The sequence below is a fragment of the Schistocerca americana genome, chromosome X, assembly GCF_021461395.2.
Source record: "Schistocerca americana isolate TAMUIC-IGC-003095 chromosome X, iqSchAmer2.1, whole genome shotgun sequence".
In the NCBI taxonomy this organism is placed as follows: Eukaryota; Metazoa; Arthropoda; class Insecta; order Orthoptera; family Acrididae; genus Schistocerca; species Schistocerca americana.
Window position 1 is genome coordinate 627395818 of NC_060130.1, and position 16628 is coordinate 627412445.

The 16628-nt window shown below is 43.3% G+C and overlaps 1 protein-coding gene across 7 annotated transcripts in view; it reads left to right on the forward strand.

Moving 5' to 3' along the window:
- The window catches only part of LOC124555356 (E3 ubiquitin-protein ligase RNF6-like), a 64243-nt gene that overhangs the window by 32925 nt on the left and 14690 nt on the right, over nt 1–16628 (forward strand). For 5 of the 7 annotated variants that reach the window (XM_047129238.1, XM_047129240.1, XM_047129236.1 and 2 more), the window contains exon 2: nt 16156–16267. The gene's annotated coding sequence lies outside the window, so the exon portion shown is untranslated. Of the gene's footprint in view, nt 1–6445; nt 6470–16155; nt 16268–16628 lie in introns of those variants that run through there. The other 2 variants (XM_047129237.1, XM_047129239.1) reach the window with 2 other exon arrangements.

The following is a 16628-nucleotide window of genomic DNA, read 5'->3' on the forward strand; positions in this document are numbered from 1 at the left end:
GTCTAAACAAATAAGTTAATTTTTGATTTCAAACATTTTTTGCAGACTGGCCTTGGTTTCTGTATAATATTTGGCAAATTCCACCATGAGCTTGTGAAGGAAATCTTGCGTTATTATTTTGTGCTTTGTTATATTTCTGTAGATAAACCAAGTATTCCCCCTGCAGGTCCAGGGATTGGAATAGGCCCGGTGTATTCCTGCCTGTCGTAAGATGCGACTAAAAGGAGTCTCTCACGTTTTGGCCTTTATATGATGGTCCCCCATGGGGTTTGACCTCCATTTTCAAAATGTTTCCAAAGAGCGAGCCAACTGGGGAAGGGTGCCTTACGTGGTGCATCATGTCCGTTGTGCCTTCAGATCTTTAGCCCACTTTCTCGTCGTCACATGGCAGTCCAGCTCATTCTCCATCTCTTGGGTGAGGACACCTTGCTGGGTGCATTTTCCACCATGTACTATGCAGTGCCGCTCTTTCTGAGCCAAAGATGACCACGGACTTCTATGCACCTCATATCCAGCATGGTAGCCAGTCTGTTGTGGTGGGGCCACCATGTACCCTGTACCCTGTTGGTTGTAGCACCCTGACAACACAGATCATTCTGCTGATGCCTGCACTGTTAACTCCCCGCATATGCCAAGGTGTAGGTGCCTGTCTCCCTGGGGCATCAGAACTCTCAGCAAAGGCCATCCTGCCAGGAGGCTTCTGCTATGGCTGGGTGGCACCTGTGGGGAGGCCCCCCCGCCGCCTCCCACCCCCCACCCCTGGTCGGAGTAGGTGGCATCAGGGCGTATGACGCACAATGAAGTGTACCACGTCATCACTTGCTGGTGATCAGAGACCAGCAGTCCCTAAGCGTTCAGTCAGGCTAAGGATGGCAGTGAATCTTATTCACCCCGGTACCTCATATGTACAAGAAGTGATGGGGACTCCTTTGTTTCGATGAAGGAGGGCTTGTCCAAAACGTGCTCAGAGTCAGTCTTGATAAAAACAGCATCCAGTGCCCAGTCATGGGCTTTACTCGCTAGTAACAAGTTGGGGGATGTTCCTGTTACCATCACGCCACATAAGAGTTTAAGTGTGGTCCATGGTATTATATTCCACAGGGAACTTCTTTTACAGTCTGACGACGAGCTGCGCAGCAATTTAGAGTGGCGAGGTGTTCAATTCGTCTGGCACATCCATCGGGGTCTGAGGGATAACCAGGTTGCCATCGGTGCCTTATCCGTTTGCAGCCCATTATTTGTCCTGTCTATCTACTGGATAGCACATGATGACCTGTGTGGTAGTGACCACTTCCCCATCTTCCTGTCACTGCTCCAGTGTGAGGCCCATGGACACCTACCCAGATGGGCTTTAAACAAGGCAGACTGGGAAACTTCCACCTCTGTGGTCGCCGTTGATTCTCCCCCACATGGTAACATCAATGTGATGGTTGAGCAGGTACTACAACAATCGTTACTGCGGCGGAAAATCGATCTCTCACTCTTTAGGGTGCCCCCAGCGAAAGGCAGTCCCTTGGTGGTCGCTGGAAGTCACTGAGGCAATTACGGAGTGTTGGTGAGCTCTACAACGGCTTAAGCGGCACCCTTCCCTGGAGCACCTCACAGCCTTTAAGCGGCTCCGTGCCCGCGTTGACCAGCTTATCAAAAGATGGAAGCAGAAGTGTTGGGAGAGAGATATGTTTTGACCGTTGGGTGCCATATGTCACCTTTCCAAGTCTGGAAGAAGATCAGATGTCTTTTTGGGTACCAGACCCCAACAGGTGCCCCGGGCATTAACATAAATGGTGTGTTATCTACTGACGCAAACGCGATTGCGGAGCATTATGCTGGAGCCTCTGTGTCGGAGAAGTACCCTCCCGCCTTTCGCCCCCTCAAACGGCGGATGTAAAGGAACGTCCTCTTGTTCGCTACACGCCATAGTGAACCCTATAATGCTCCATTTACAGAGCAGGAGCTCCTCAGTGCCATTGCACATTGCCCTGACACTACTACTGGGCCAAATTGGATCCACAGTCAGATGATTAAACATCTCAAATCTGACTAAAAGTGACGTCCCTCATCTTCAACCGGATCTGGCGCAATGGCATCTTCCCATTGCAATGGTGGGAGAGCACCATCATTCCTGTGCTCAAACCCGGTAAAAACCAGCTTGATGTGGATAGCTATTGGCCCATTAGCCTCACCAATGTTCTTTGTAAGCTGCTGGAATGAATGGTGTGTCTGCAGTTGGGTTGGGTTCTAGTCACGTGGCCTACTGGCTCCATGTCAGGGCATCGTCCACCCTGGTCGCTCTACCACTGATAATCTTGTGTCCCTCGAGTCTGCCATCCGAACAGCCTTTTCCAGATGCCAACATCTTGTCGACATTTTTTTTATTTACGAAAAGTGTATGACATGACCTAGCGACATATCCTTGCTACAATATATGAGTGGGGTCACCGAGGCCCACTCCCGATCTTTATTCAGAATTTCCTGTCCCTTCGTACTTTCCATGTCAAAGTTGGTGCCTGCCATAGATCCCACCATATCCAGGAGAATGTGGTCCCACAGGGCTCTGTATTGAGTGTATCTCTATTTTTTGTGGGGCCATTAATGGTCTAGGAGCAGCTGTAGGGTCATCGGTCTCACCTTCTCTGTATGCAGACGACTTCTGTATTTCGTACTGCTCCACCAATACTGTTAGTGCTGAGTGGCGTCTACAGGGAGCCATCCACAAGGCGCAGTGATGGGCTCTAGCTCACGGTTTCCAGTTTTCGGCCACAGCATTGTACCGTTCATCTGGAACCACAACTTTACCTTAATGACGATCCACTCACTGTAGTGGAGACATATTGATTCTTAAGAGCTCCTCAGCATTGCATTTACTCGGCCCAGTGCACCACTGTGGTGTTAACCTAGCGACAGAAGCTTTTAGGCAGAGTCCAGTGACCAGCATCCTGGTGGAGGCCGGAGTCCCTCCATTGCAGGTTAGGTGTGTGCAATTGCTCTCCAGTTACGTTGCATACGTTTGTAGTTCTCCTGCGCATCTGAATTACCGTCTCCTTTTCCATCTCAGTCATCGGCGGCCCAGGTCAGGGCTTACAGTTGCAGTTTGTGTGCGATCCCTTCTCTCTGAACTGGAGTCCAGGTTAATTCACGATCACCTCCATGGTGTACACCAAGCCTGTGACTTCGCCTAGACCTTTCAAGTGGCCCTAAGGACTCGGTTAACCCTGTGACTCTCCGCTGTCATTTCCTCCTGATTCTCGACATGTACCGGAGCCCTGAAGTGGTTTACACCGATGATCGATGGTCATGTTGGCTTTGCCTATGTTCTTGGAGGACATATAAAACAGCACTCCTTACCAGATGGCTGCAGTGTTTTCACTGCAGAGCTGACGGTCATATCTCGTGCTCTTGAGCACATCCGCTCATGCCCTGTCGAGTCATTTCTCCTGTGTACTGACTCCTTAAGCAGCATACAAACTATCGACCAGTGCTACCCTCGTCATCCTTCGGTAGCGACCATCCATGAGTCCATCTATGCCCTAGAATGATCCAGTCATTCAGTGGTGTTTGTCTGGACCCCAGGTCACTTCGAAATCCCAGGCAATAAACTTGCCGACAGGCTGGCCAAACAGACTACACAGAAACCGCTTATGGAGATCGGCTTCTCTGAAACTAACCTGCGTTCAGTATTATGGCGCAAAGTTCTGCGGCTTTGGGAGATGGAATGGCATAACGTCCATACGCACAAGAACCTGCATGCCATTAAGGAAACTGTGAATGTGTGGAAGACTGCGCGCCTCTTGCAGGGACTCTATGATTCTCGGTCGGCTCCACATTGGCCATATGTAGCTGACACATGGTTACCTCCTCCGTGGCAAGGACCCACCTCGGTGTAGCTGTAGCTGTGGCTGACAAATCATGGTCATTCATCTCTTGCTGGACTGCCCACTTTTAGCCGCTCTGCGGCGGACTTATAACTTTCCCAGCACCCTACCTTTGATGTTGGGCGACAATGCCTCAACAGCAGCTTCAGTTTTACATTTTATTTGTGAGGGCGAGTTTTATCATTTTCTCCAAGTTTTAGCACATGTCCTTTGTCCCTGCATGTCCTCCAACTTAGTGCTTTCAGGGTGAAGGTTTTAATGTGTTGCAGAGTGGCTGGCTTTTCCTTTTTATCCTCATGGTCAGCCAGCCATGGTAACATGCTTTCTTGTTTTAATCTCTTCCACCTGTTCCTGGCGTCTTTGTGGTTTTCTTGTCCCCTTTAGTCTAGTTAAGTGTTTGTTACCCTTCAGTTGTTGTTTGTGATTTTTCCTTTCATTCTGTTTTGTGTTGTAAGTCTCATTGTCTTATTCTCACCCTTGTGGCATTGTTTCCTTCAGAACAAGACACCGATGACCTCATAGTTTGGTCCCTTGCCCCCACCCCTACCCCCCTGCCCCTCTTTTAAAAAAACCAACCAAGCCAAGCATTGATGCCTTTTAAATCTAGAGTATTACAGAAATTTGAGCAGGCCACATTCTTCCACCCTCTTTCGTTGACTACTTGGGGGTCTTCTGGTCAACATTATTTACTCTGTATGTAGTTTCATTGTTGTGGGTCACTGTTAGGCTTAAAGTCCGTTTCAGTTTGTACATTTTGATGCAAGGAATGGAGAATTATTACAAGCATTCTTGGCTTTTCTTGATATACTGTGAAGGCCATATCACCTTTTCTGAAAGCTGCAGTTTTGCATAGGTTCTCGTGAGATTTCTTCATGTACTCAGGCAATTCCCTTCTAATTTTGTTTATTATACCAACTGAGCTTGTCAGGTTTGTTTCCAGATATCAAGCTAGTGAAAGTGAGGCGAAGTATTTCTCTCACATAAAATTTCTTTCTTTAGGTAGGTAGGGACATAAAAGTTTCTTCCTTACAAAGTCTCTAAGACGTTCACCACTGTGACAAGTTTCATATTTATCAAGACGTGTGAAAGAATTTAGCATATATTTGGAATCTCTCTCGACAACCATTCAGTATTTCTGTCCATACTTGTTAACTTTTAAGTCATGAAATGAGGGACCCGACATGTAAACTCAGACCGGAATTACTGCTTGTCAGCACAAATATATGGACAAAGAATGTACATTTTTGGACAGTTTGCTGTGACACTCTTCCACATGTCTGATATGACAGCAACCTTATTATTTAGTCTCTCCAACTGCATTGACCAAAAGTCAAAACCTGAGAAACCCCACAATTTCCATGGAGCAATTACGTAGCATCACAGATATGCAAAACTGTATTCTCCATTTCTCAGACAAAAGAAGTTCCACTTCTATTCCTTCTGATCCAGCAGCATCCCTACCATACAGAATAGCAAGAAATGCATCAAACTATTCTAACAGTAATGATAATTCGTCACCTTCCATAGCTGTATACACCTCTGCTTCAGCGTGTTTGTGAATATGAATATGTTTGACGATTCATTAATCAATAATCATAGATAAATAAATGTGCTTTAACTTTTGTGTGTGTGTGTGTGTGTGTGTGTGTGTGTGTGTGTGTGTGTGTATATATTTATTTATTTTTGGTGTTATTTGGTACTTAGCAAAAAAAATAAGACACAGTGGATAAAGTAAAAAGGTGGTTTACTGTGTTCTGGATATTGTGTGATTGGTCTACAAGTACATATTTTCTCTAGCAAGTAAATGTTCTGAAATGTTTGGATGACACTTTCCTATCTTTCAGTTCTCAGGAGTGTAAGGAATTTACCACTTGACCTTTGCCAAGAACTGCCACTAGGAATTCTGCTTTGGGCAGTAGTAAACACTCATCATTGTTTGTTCCTACATTTTGTTACCATATTCAGATTTTTTTTAAAAAAAAGAATAGTCCCTCATAACATATTTTCAGCGATAACATGCCAAACTTCAGAGCAGACAGCTGTCACATCTCTCTTAATTGTGGTGCTGGCACGTAAACAAAAACAGGCACTAGACCGAGATGGGGCTCGGTACAGGAATGAAACAATCAACTGAGAGAAAGTTGATCATGTAAAAGTGGCTTTAAGGTACTTGCAGCCACAGTAATGTGCCACATGCGTGCCGCCACAATTATTATTCGGAAAATTTAGCATTTCAGAGAGTTCTTTCATTATATGGCCTTGTGGAGACAAATAACACTCTGAATTTCTAGATTCTCTGAATAATATTAATTATAATATAAATATCACAATGGAAGAAGAGAAAGACAATCAAATTTCTTTTTTGGATGTACAGGCAATTAGAAAACCCGACTGAAATTTAGGGCGTAAAGTCTACAGAAAACCCACTGACGCAGATATACCTTCACAAAAATTCCAATCTCCAACCCAAGCAGAAAAGAGGAGTGGTCAAAATATTAGTGGGCTGGGCTAGAAGAATCTGTGAACCATTGTACTTGGAGGATGAACTCGATCATTTAAGAACAGCCTTCAGAAGAGACGGCTACCACAACACAGAGGTAAATAGGGTACTACATTCCAAAAGGTCTAGAGCTTTGAGTGAAAAAGATACAATTAAAGGGAAAGTTTTCCTTCCTTTGTAAAAACTATCAGAAATCACATCAGCAAAGTACTCAGAAAACACGGTTTGGCAAAGTGTTTAAGCCAACAAGAAAGGTACGCGAGTATTTGAACACTGCAAAAGACCTATGCCCGCCAATTGCATTTGTGGCCAAGTGTTTATAGGAACTACAAAAAGAAGCATTAACACCCGCCTTAAGGAACACGAGCAATTGTTGACTGAGCAAGATGGATAAATCAGCTGTAGCAGATCATGAACTAGGAATGAGAAATCACCAGATTTGTTTGTCTGATAGTGGTTTTTTAGAAGAGCTACTAATTACTATGCTAGGATGTACAGAGAGGGCTTAGAAATTCAAAAGCACAGAAAAAATTTTAACAGAAATGGAGGAGGATTGAAATTAGGCAAGTTGTGAACCTTACTGCTAAATATAATAAACAGCTTCAATGCTTCCCCACTAAAAGCTCCATAGCATATGTCTCTGTGACTGCGCCTTCTGGAAGGCGTTCGATACAGTTCCGCACTGTCGCCTGATAAACAAAGTAAGAGCCTACGGAATATCAGACCAGCTGTGTGGCTGGATTGAAGAGTTTTTAGCAAACAGAACACAGCATGTTGTTATCAATGGAGAGACGTCTACAGACGTTAAAGTAACCTCTGGCGTGCCACAGGGGAGTGTTATGGGACCATTGCTTTTCACAATATATATAAATGACTTAGTAGATAGTGTCGGAAGTTCCATGCGGCTTTTCGCGGATGATGCTGTAGTATACAGAGAAGTTGCAGCATTAGAAAATTGTAGCGAAATGCAGGAAGATCTGCAGCGGATAGGCACTTGGTGCAGGGAGTGGCAACTGACCCTTAACATAGACAAATGTAATGTATTGCGAATACATAGAAAGAAGGATCCTTTATTGTATGATGATATGATAGCGGAACAAACACTGGTAGCAGTTACTTCTGTAAAATATCTGGGAGTATGCGTGCAGAACGATTTGAAGTGGAATGATCATATAAAATTAATTGTTGGTAAGGCGGGTACCAGGTTGAGATTCATTGGGAGAGTGCTTAGAAAATGTAGTCCATCAACAAAGGAGGTGGCTTACAAAACACTCGTTCGACCTATACTTGAGTATTGCTCATCAGTGTGGGATCCGTACCAGGTCGGGTTGACGGAAGAGATTGAGAAGATCCAAAGAAGAGCGGCGCGTTTCGTTACCGGGTTATTTGGTAACCGTGATAGCGTTACGGAGATGTTTAATAAACTCAAGTGGCAGACTCTGCAAGAGAGGCGCTCTGCATCGCGGTGTAACTTGCTCGCCAGGTTTCGAGAGGGTGCGTTTCTGGATGAGGTATCGAATATATTGCTTCCCCCTACTTATACCTCCCGAGGAGATCACGAATGTAAAATTAGAGAGATTTGAGTGCGCACGGAGGCTTTCAGACAGTCGTTCTTCCCGCGAACCATACGCGACTGGAACAGGAAAGGGAGGTAATGACAGTGGCACGTAAAGTGCCCTCCGCCACACACCGTTGGGTGGCTTGCGGAGTATCAATGTAGATGTAGATGTAGAATCTTAGGCAGCAGTCTGATGTCACTAACAGACCGTTGGGTGGATACGTAGAAACAGTTTGGCATGCTCAGCTTGTTTGAGACTAACTGCTTCGAACTGCCTCTGATGATGTCTCAAGCATTGGAAGACGAAATGTTAGGCACATAATTATGCGTTGGACTGCAGCTTTATGCCCATAATCAAATGTTGACAGTAATGTGGATAAAGTTGTTAATTTGAAATTAACAACTGTAATGGCACTGTCCAGAAATAATGGAGCAGTTGGAAGGGGGTTGTAAGTTAAGGTGCTAATACCATGATACATTGAAGTGACAAGAGGGATGTGGGCCTTAGTTGAGACATGACATCACTAAAATTGATCATTGCATACAATTCTCCACTTCTCAAAAATGAAGTTGTGCCACTTTTCCAAATTAAAAAAACGATCTCAGAATCACGTAAGTCTGAGGGTGTGTGTGCCTGGAGAACTACAGTCTATAAAGCAGTTCACACAGTAATTGTCTCTGTCTCGCTAACAAGTTTGTACAGAATGCACACAAAGATGATTCGTTTGTTGCACGATCGCTGCAGTTTGTAGCTTGCACTGTAAGAAACTGTCACAGAGGGTGTATCGGAAAGAATAGCATAATTTCACTGTCTGGTACTTGCGTAACAATTTCACAAGTGACTGTTAATACGGCTAATGTTTAGATTTTTTAAATGACTGCTGTTCCAAGTCTGAATCAAACATTTATGGTCATGTATTTTTTTTATCATAAATATCTTCAAATGTTCCAGTCTTGTCTCTTTCTACAAATTCAAGCGTATTTTCTTTTATATGTGGCATAATAGTGTTTCTTGCTTTGTGAACTGTCCAAAGACGACTTTTGCAGCAATTTATGGCTTTAGAGGTGTGGCAGATGACGTGGAATCACACAAGATTCATGCAGGCATGCCGCAGCTCCAGTAAAATAACTTTGGAATGTAATTCTGGGTGACAAGTGTTACTGGCTTGCATTAAGCCATACTTGACATGGCAGCAATATATGAATGTACTGTATCTGCAAAACAAGTTAGGCCGTAAGTACATGACATTCAAGAAAGACCTAGAATTGGCTGGTGGCTGGCCTCTACTTGACTCCCTAAAACAACAGTTACAAGGTTATTTTAATAAAGAGCACACATACACATCACAGACCAGAAAACTTGAATATGTACAACTTGCTGCATAACTGAAATGTACATAGGGTTGCCACATTTTCTTGAAGTCAGGGAATTTCAAACATGTCAAGGAAATATCAGGGAAGTTTGGAAAAATCTGTTTTTGTCTAGATAGATGAAATGGTTTGTTTGCTGAGGTGTCTTGCATCGTCACTGACTGGGTTCAGCTGAGTACGTGTGCCGATTCCCTATTTTCTCATTACTACTGCTTCTCCCCTTCCTTCCACTCCCCTCAGCTTGCAGTCAGTGTGGCCACCACTTGTTGCTGCTAGCCTAGCAGCTGCCAATGAGAGGCAGGGAGGCATGAGAAGTGGTTTGTTTGGATCTGACTCTGAGACTGTAGACGGCGGCCGTGTGTGCGTAGGTTGTGTGTGGGTGAATGTGTGCCGCCGTCTCACTTTCTGACAAAAGCTATGACTTGGTTGTGAGAATGTGGTTATCTTTTCTATGTGCCTGTCTGCGGTTCAGCAATCATCTTTATGGTGAGTTGCTACCTATTCTCATTATTATTGATTCTCAGAGTATGCATGGATTGATCACTGTGGGAATCAATAATAACGGATTGTTGCATGGATTGATCATTGTGGTCTCATTTCATCAAGATGCAGTCTGTGGCTTGTGAATAGCCGGCCACACAAGTGGATTTCCGTGACAGGCAAAAACTGCAGGCCGTTCGTGTGAGTATGTGTCATGGATCGAGCCTGTCAACCTAAAACCATTTGGTTCCCACTAATGTACAGGCCCTGCTCAAGGACTGTGCTGCTCCTCAGTAGGTCAGAGGCAACAGGTGACGGATTTCAGGAATTAAGACTGTCTTGCTGCAAGTACATTGTACATTGTAGCGTTTTATTGACATTTTATTTGTTCTAGTACATTTTGGCACTTAAAAAGTGGCTTATGTGTTAGAAAGTATGGGTCATAAGAAGAAAATTGTCAGTCACTGGCAGCTTATTCGCTATGTAGTGATATATTTCTTGAAAGAAAAATAAAAAATACCTGTAAAGTAATAGATATAACACAGTGGGTAATAATTGACAATAACGAACATAGTAAAACCAAATTTTATTGGCGGTCACCTACACAATTCCTCCCCATCATATACACTTCTTTCAAGAGGCCTACATTTTTTTGAGGTTCTTTCTTAAATCAGTGAAGGTATTTTAAATCTTTTTTGTGACTCCAAGCAAATGCATATTTTTGTCACCAAATGTGTTTCGTTTTATGGGAATAAAATAACATCAGTGATCCTAATGAAACACACACATCTGGCTTGCTTTCTCCATTTAAAAACAGTTAATTACAAAAGAAGTTGATGTTAGTACTTAAGATTTTTGCTCCCATCGGGAAACGCAATCTGCTTGAAAGTTGTTTTAGATATTTCCTCTTTTGCACTATTGTTTCTTGTACCGTAGCTGCAAAGACAGATTGTCAGCTTATGTCTTAACTTACCTTTGAGATATCAAAATTTGTCAGGGAAATATAGTAAGAACCGTCTGGAAATCAGGGAATTTCACTTGGGGAAACTTGTGGTAACCCTAGTACACTTTCCTAGCAAGCAGGTTGTACTAGTACAGCAGAAGTTCACTGTTCTTGGATGTGTGTTAGATTCCTGTTGGTTCTCGAGAACATAGTTCTTGATCCTGGTCACTAGTGCGCTGAAGGCATGGGTGCCACAGAGTGACTGACCAGTCTTTATCGCTGACAGCAGGCACAGGTTGACTAATTCAATCTGTTGTTTTGGCAGCTGCTCTTGCCTGCAGCGTGCAGAGCTGTTTCTACAAAGAAATTTCACTATAGTAGTACTTACGTGATGCTGCCAACCTGCATAAGGCAGAGTCTTCCTCCCTGAGACAGTCACACTTAAACCCAGGGCAACCCTTTCTGCTGCTCATACAGTTGCAGAATTAGTGACTTTTGTTGAGACTGTAGCTGTCTGGTTGCAGTGGATCTTCTGTACTTGCTTTGCATGGATTTTATACAGTGCAAGATCTCTTTGTACTGCGAAGCAAGGAGCCATGTTGCTGCTCCAAAAATAATTTTTCCTGCCAATTGTCCTTCATGTGATACTGCTCCTGAAACCTTTGTACTCTCCAAGTGGGGTCTGTAGAAGAAAACTGCCCCCAAACCTATATGCAAGACTGGTCATGGTCAATGTAGCTTCTCTGTGGAACCACATGTCAATCATTTGGTACTAGCTTGTATTCCAGAATCGTGATCCACCAATAGAACAAAAAGTAGCAGTGGCCCACTGCTGCTGAAGTTTATAGCCCTCTCATCTGCTGGTCAAGCTATTGCAAAATGGAAACAGTTCGGTTTTACATGGCTTGAAATGAAATTTCGGAATTCTCAGTTGTGGTTTTACCTTGTAACTACACAAAGGAAACATTGGTATCCTGATACTAATTTTTTGTAGAAGATAATACATACATGTACAATATGTACACGTATGAAATGTAGAGAAACCCATGTTGATGCACTTCCATCCAGCCAGGTCAGAGGCGAAGTGAACACTAGCAATCTTCCACAGGTAGTGTCTCATGGTGTTGCAGGTAAATATTTCCTAGTTGCCAGACTGTGTCTTTTGTTATTAGAATGTTTGATAAATAGTGGCATGGCTGTATGGTGCAGCAGCACTGAAGGCCAAAGTAAACAAGGATGGAAAAGACCCACCATAATTTAATAATGAAATTAGGAAAATTCTGCGGAAGTAGAGGCTGTTGCACTCTTGGTTCAAAAGAGAATATGCAAATGACAACAAGCAAAGGTTAGTAGAGATTTGTGCTTCTGTGGAACAAATCTATGCACAAGGCATACAACTACCATCATCATACCTTAGCAAAAGATCTGACATAGAGCCTGAGAAAATTCTGCTCCTATGTCAATTTGCTAAGAAGGTCAAATGCTTCCATCCAGTCACTTGTTGACCAGTCTGGTGTGGCAGTTGAAGATAGCAAAACTAAAGCCAAAATTTTAAATATCACGTTTAAGAAATCATTCAAACAGGAGAATCATACAAATATACTGTCATTTGACCATAGAACTTATGACAAAGTAATAAGCAACCCTGACAGGGAGAAACAACTGAAAGAGTTGAAAGCAAATAAGTCGTCAGGTATGGACGGAATCCCAATTCAATTTTTCAATTCAGTTTTATCTAGCTTGCATTTATCATGAATCTGTCACCCAACATGAAGTCCCAAATGACTGGAAAAAAGAGCGGATGACTCCTGTATATAAGAAGGGCAAAAAATGGATCCGCAAAATTACAGGCCAATATCCCTAACATAGATTTGCTGCAGACTCCTCGAGCACATTCTCAGATCAAATATAATAAATTTTCTTGAGACTGAGGATCGTATGTTCATGAATCAGCATGGTTTTTAGCAAGCACCACTTGTGCGAAACTCAGCTTGTAACTTTCCCTCATGATATACTATGAACTGTAGTGGTTTGACAGTGGCCTATTGCAGGCTGTTGAAGAAGAATATGGAACAGAGTCACAGATAAGCAAATAGCTCAAAGAATTCTTAAATTATAGAAAACAGTATGTTTTCCTCAATGGTGAATGTTTCATCAGAGATGAGCATATAGTCAGGAGTGCCCGAGGGGATTGTGATAAGACTGCTATTATTCTCTATACAGGGTGTTACAAAAAGGTACGGTCAAACTTTCAGGAAACATTCCTCACACACAAATAAAGAAAGGATGTTACGTGGACATGTGTCCGGAAACGCATAATTTCCATGTTAGAGCTCATTTTAGTTTTGTCAGTATGTACTGTACTTCCTTGATTTACCGCCAGTTGGCCCAATTGAAGGAAGGTAATGTTTACTTCGGTGCTTGTGTTGACATGTGACTCATTGCCCTACAGTACTAGCATCAAGCACATCAGTACGTAACATCAACAGGTTAGTGTTCATCATGAACGTGGTTTTGCAGTCAGTGCAATGTTTACAAATGCTGAGTTGGCAGATGCCCATTTGATGTATGGATTAGCACGGGGCAATAGCTGTGGCGCGGTACGTTTGTATCGAGATAGATTTCCATAATGAAGGTGTCCTGACAGGAAGACGTTCGAAGGAATTGATCGGCGTCTTAGCGAGCACGGAACATTCCAGCCTATGACTCGCGACTGGGGAAGACCTAGAACGACGAGGACACCTGCAATGCATGAGGCAATTCTTCATGCAGTCGACGATAAGCCTAATGTCAGCGTCAGAGAAGTTGCTGCTGTACAAGGTAACGTTGACCATGTCACTGTATGGAGAGTGCTACGGGAGAACCAGTTGTTTCCGTGCCATGTACAGCGTGTGCAGGCACTATCAGCAGCTGATTGGCCTCCACGGGTACACTTCTGCGAATGGTTCATCCAACTAAGTGTCAATCCTCATTTCAGTGCAAATGTTCTCTTTACGAATGAGGCTTCATTCCAACGTGATCACCGAGCGAGGTGGCGCAGTGGTTAGACACTGGACTCGCATTCGGGAGGACGACGGTTCAATCCCGTGTCCGGCCATCCTGATTTAGGTTTTCCGTGATTTTCCTAAATCGCTCCAGGCAAATGCCGGGATGGTTCCTTTCAAAGGGCACGGCCGACTTCCTTTCCCGTCCTTCCCTAATCCGATGAGACCGATGACTTCGCCGTCTGGTCTCCTTCCCCGAAACAACCAACCAACCAATCCAACGTGATCAAATTGTAAATTTTCACAATCAATATGTGTGGGCTGACGAGAATCCGCACACAATTGTGCAATCATGTCATCAACACAGATTTTCTGTGAACGTTTGGGCAGGCATTGTTGGTGATGTCTTGATTGGGCCCCATGTTCTCCCACCTACGCTCAATGGAGCACGTTATCATGATATCATACGGGATACTCTACCTGTGCTGCTAGAACGTGTGCCTTTACAAGTACGACACATGTGGTTCACGCACGATGGAGCTCCTGCACATTTCAGTCGAAGTGTTCGTACGCTTCTCAACAACAGATTCGGTGACCGATGGATTGGTAGAGGCAGACCAATTCCATGGCCTCCACGCTCTCCTAACCTCAACCATCTTGACTTTCATTTATGGGGGCATTTGAAAGCTCTTGTCTATGCAACCCCGGTACCAAATGTAGAGACTTTTCGTGCTTGTATTGTGGACGGCTGTGATACAATACGCCATTCTCCAGGGCTGCATCAGCGCATGGGGGATTCCATGCAACGGAGGGTGGATGCATGTATCCTCGCTAACGGAGGACATTTTGAACATTTCCTGTAACAAAGTGTTTGAAGTCACGCTGGTACGTTCTGTTGCTGTGTGTTTGCATTCCATGATTAATGTGATTTGAAGAGAAGTAATAAAATGAGCTCTAACATGGAAAGTAAGCGTTTCCGGACACATGTGCACGTAACATATTTTCTTTCTTTGTGTGTGAGGAATGTTTCCTGAAAGTTTGGCCGTACCTTTTTGTAACACCCTGCATAGATAAATGATTTGGCATACAGGGTGGGCAGCAGTCTGCTGCAAATATGGTTTAGAAAAAATTTCTAGTTGGTGCGGTGAATGGGAGCGAGCTTTGAATGTAGAAAAATGTAAGTTGATCAGATGAGTAGGAAAAACAAACCCGTAAACAATTAGTAGTGTTCTGCTTGACACTGTCATGCTGTTTAAACATCTGCACATAATATTGCAAAGTGATATGAAATGGAAGGAGTGTGTGAGGATTGTGGTAGGGAAGGTAAATGGCCGACTGTTGTTTATTGGGATAGAGAAGTGTGAATCATCTCCAAATTAGACTGCATGTAGGGTGCTAGCGCAACCTATTCTTGAATAATGCTCGAGTGTTTGGGATCCATGCCAGGTTGGATTAAAGGAAAACATCAAAGCAATTCAGAGGCAGGCTGTGAGATTTGTTACTGGTAGGTTCAAACAACATGCAAGTGCTACTGACATGCTTTAGGAACTCAAATGGGAATACCTAGGGCGAAGACAACATTCTTTTAGAGGAACACTATTGAGGAAATTTAGAGACCTGGCATTTGAAACTGACTGCAGAACAATTCTATTGCTTTGAACATATATTGTACATAAGGACCATGAAGATAAGAGAAATTAGGGTTAATATGGCAGCATATGGATGGATAGTCATTTCTCTCTCATTCTATTTGCGAGTTGAACAGGAAAATAAATTACCAGTAGTGGTGTGGGGCACACTCCACCGTGCGCCATGCAGTGGATTGCGGAGTATCTATGTAGATGTAGATACTCACTTTGGTCGGCGCCCAATTCATTAGATGATTCTGACCAGGGCTACAGTTTCAGCTGTGCTTGTCATTAGGTGGTGCATTGTACAGCATGGTTAGGATACGGGCATTGCTAGCGAGTCACAGAAACCACCAAAATACCGCTTAAAACAATTATTCAATCCACATAAATATTCTAAATGTTCTAATAAAAACAATAATAACGTGTAAAAGTGTCCTTTGTGTAGATGTGCACTTTTAGGTGCATTGAAAATACAAATTTTGCCCTCCCATATCCAAATATTATGAGGAGGCGGCTACTTGCCATCACCAGTTTCGTCCAAATATATGGTATATGCAGGGCTTGGCAGAAATGAGTGACAGAAGTCGGAGCTTCAGGTGGCCAAGTGTTCAGAGAAAATATCATGTTTTGGTGCAGGTTGGGTGAGACCATCTACTATTTGTGTTAGCATAGTTTAGCTGCAGTGGTTGAAGTGGAATGAGTACAGAATGGTAATCAGAGGGTCGTGGGGTTGAGTCCTCAAGTGGAAACTTCTTATTTGCAGTTTTTTCTTTACTTTAAATAAATGAAATAAAGTTCAATATATTGTATTTGCAGGTGCGGCTTGTGGTATCCGTGCTGGGGAAGGCTGCTATATTTACTGTGTCCTGAACTAACCTACTCTTTGGACTACACTACAGATAAGTCGTCACCACAACCAAGATTTCAGGTGAGGGCCGAATATCACAATCTTGCCAAAAGCTTACATACTGTATCTCTATTTCATAACCAACTACTAAATATCTCCAAAAGCCAACTTCATGATAAGATCTATAAGTAGCATATTTATTTGCCGATGCCACACTTCATGAAACTTTAACACAACAAATCATACTGGACAGAAACTTAAATGCAGTGTATGTTTGCTGTGTTGGATGCTTAATGAGTTTTGTGTTTCCAAATCTAAACTTGAAGCATTTAATCTTTGGTCAATAACGTGAAATGCCAGGAAATGTTCTACAATGCCAGGTCTTTCTCGACGCAGACAGAATAGATAGAAAGCTACTCAAAGCCGTAAGCCACTTGCACCA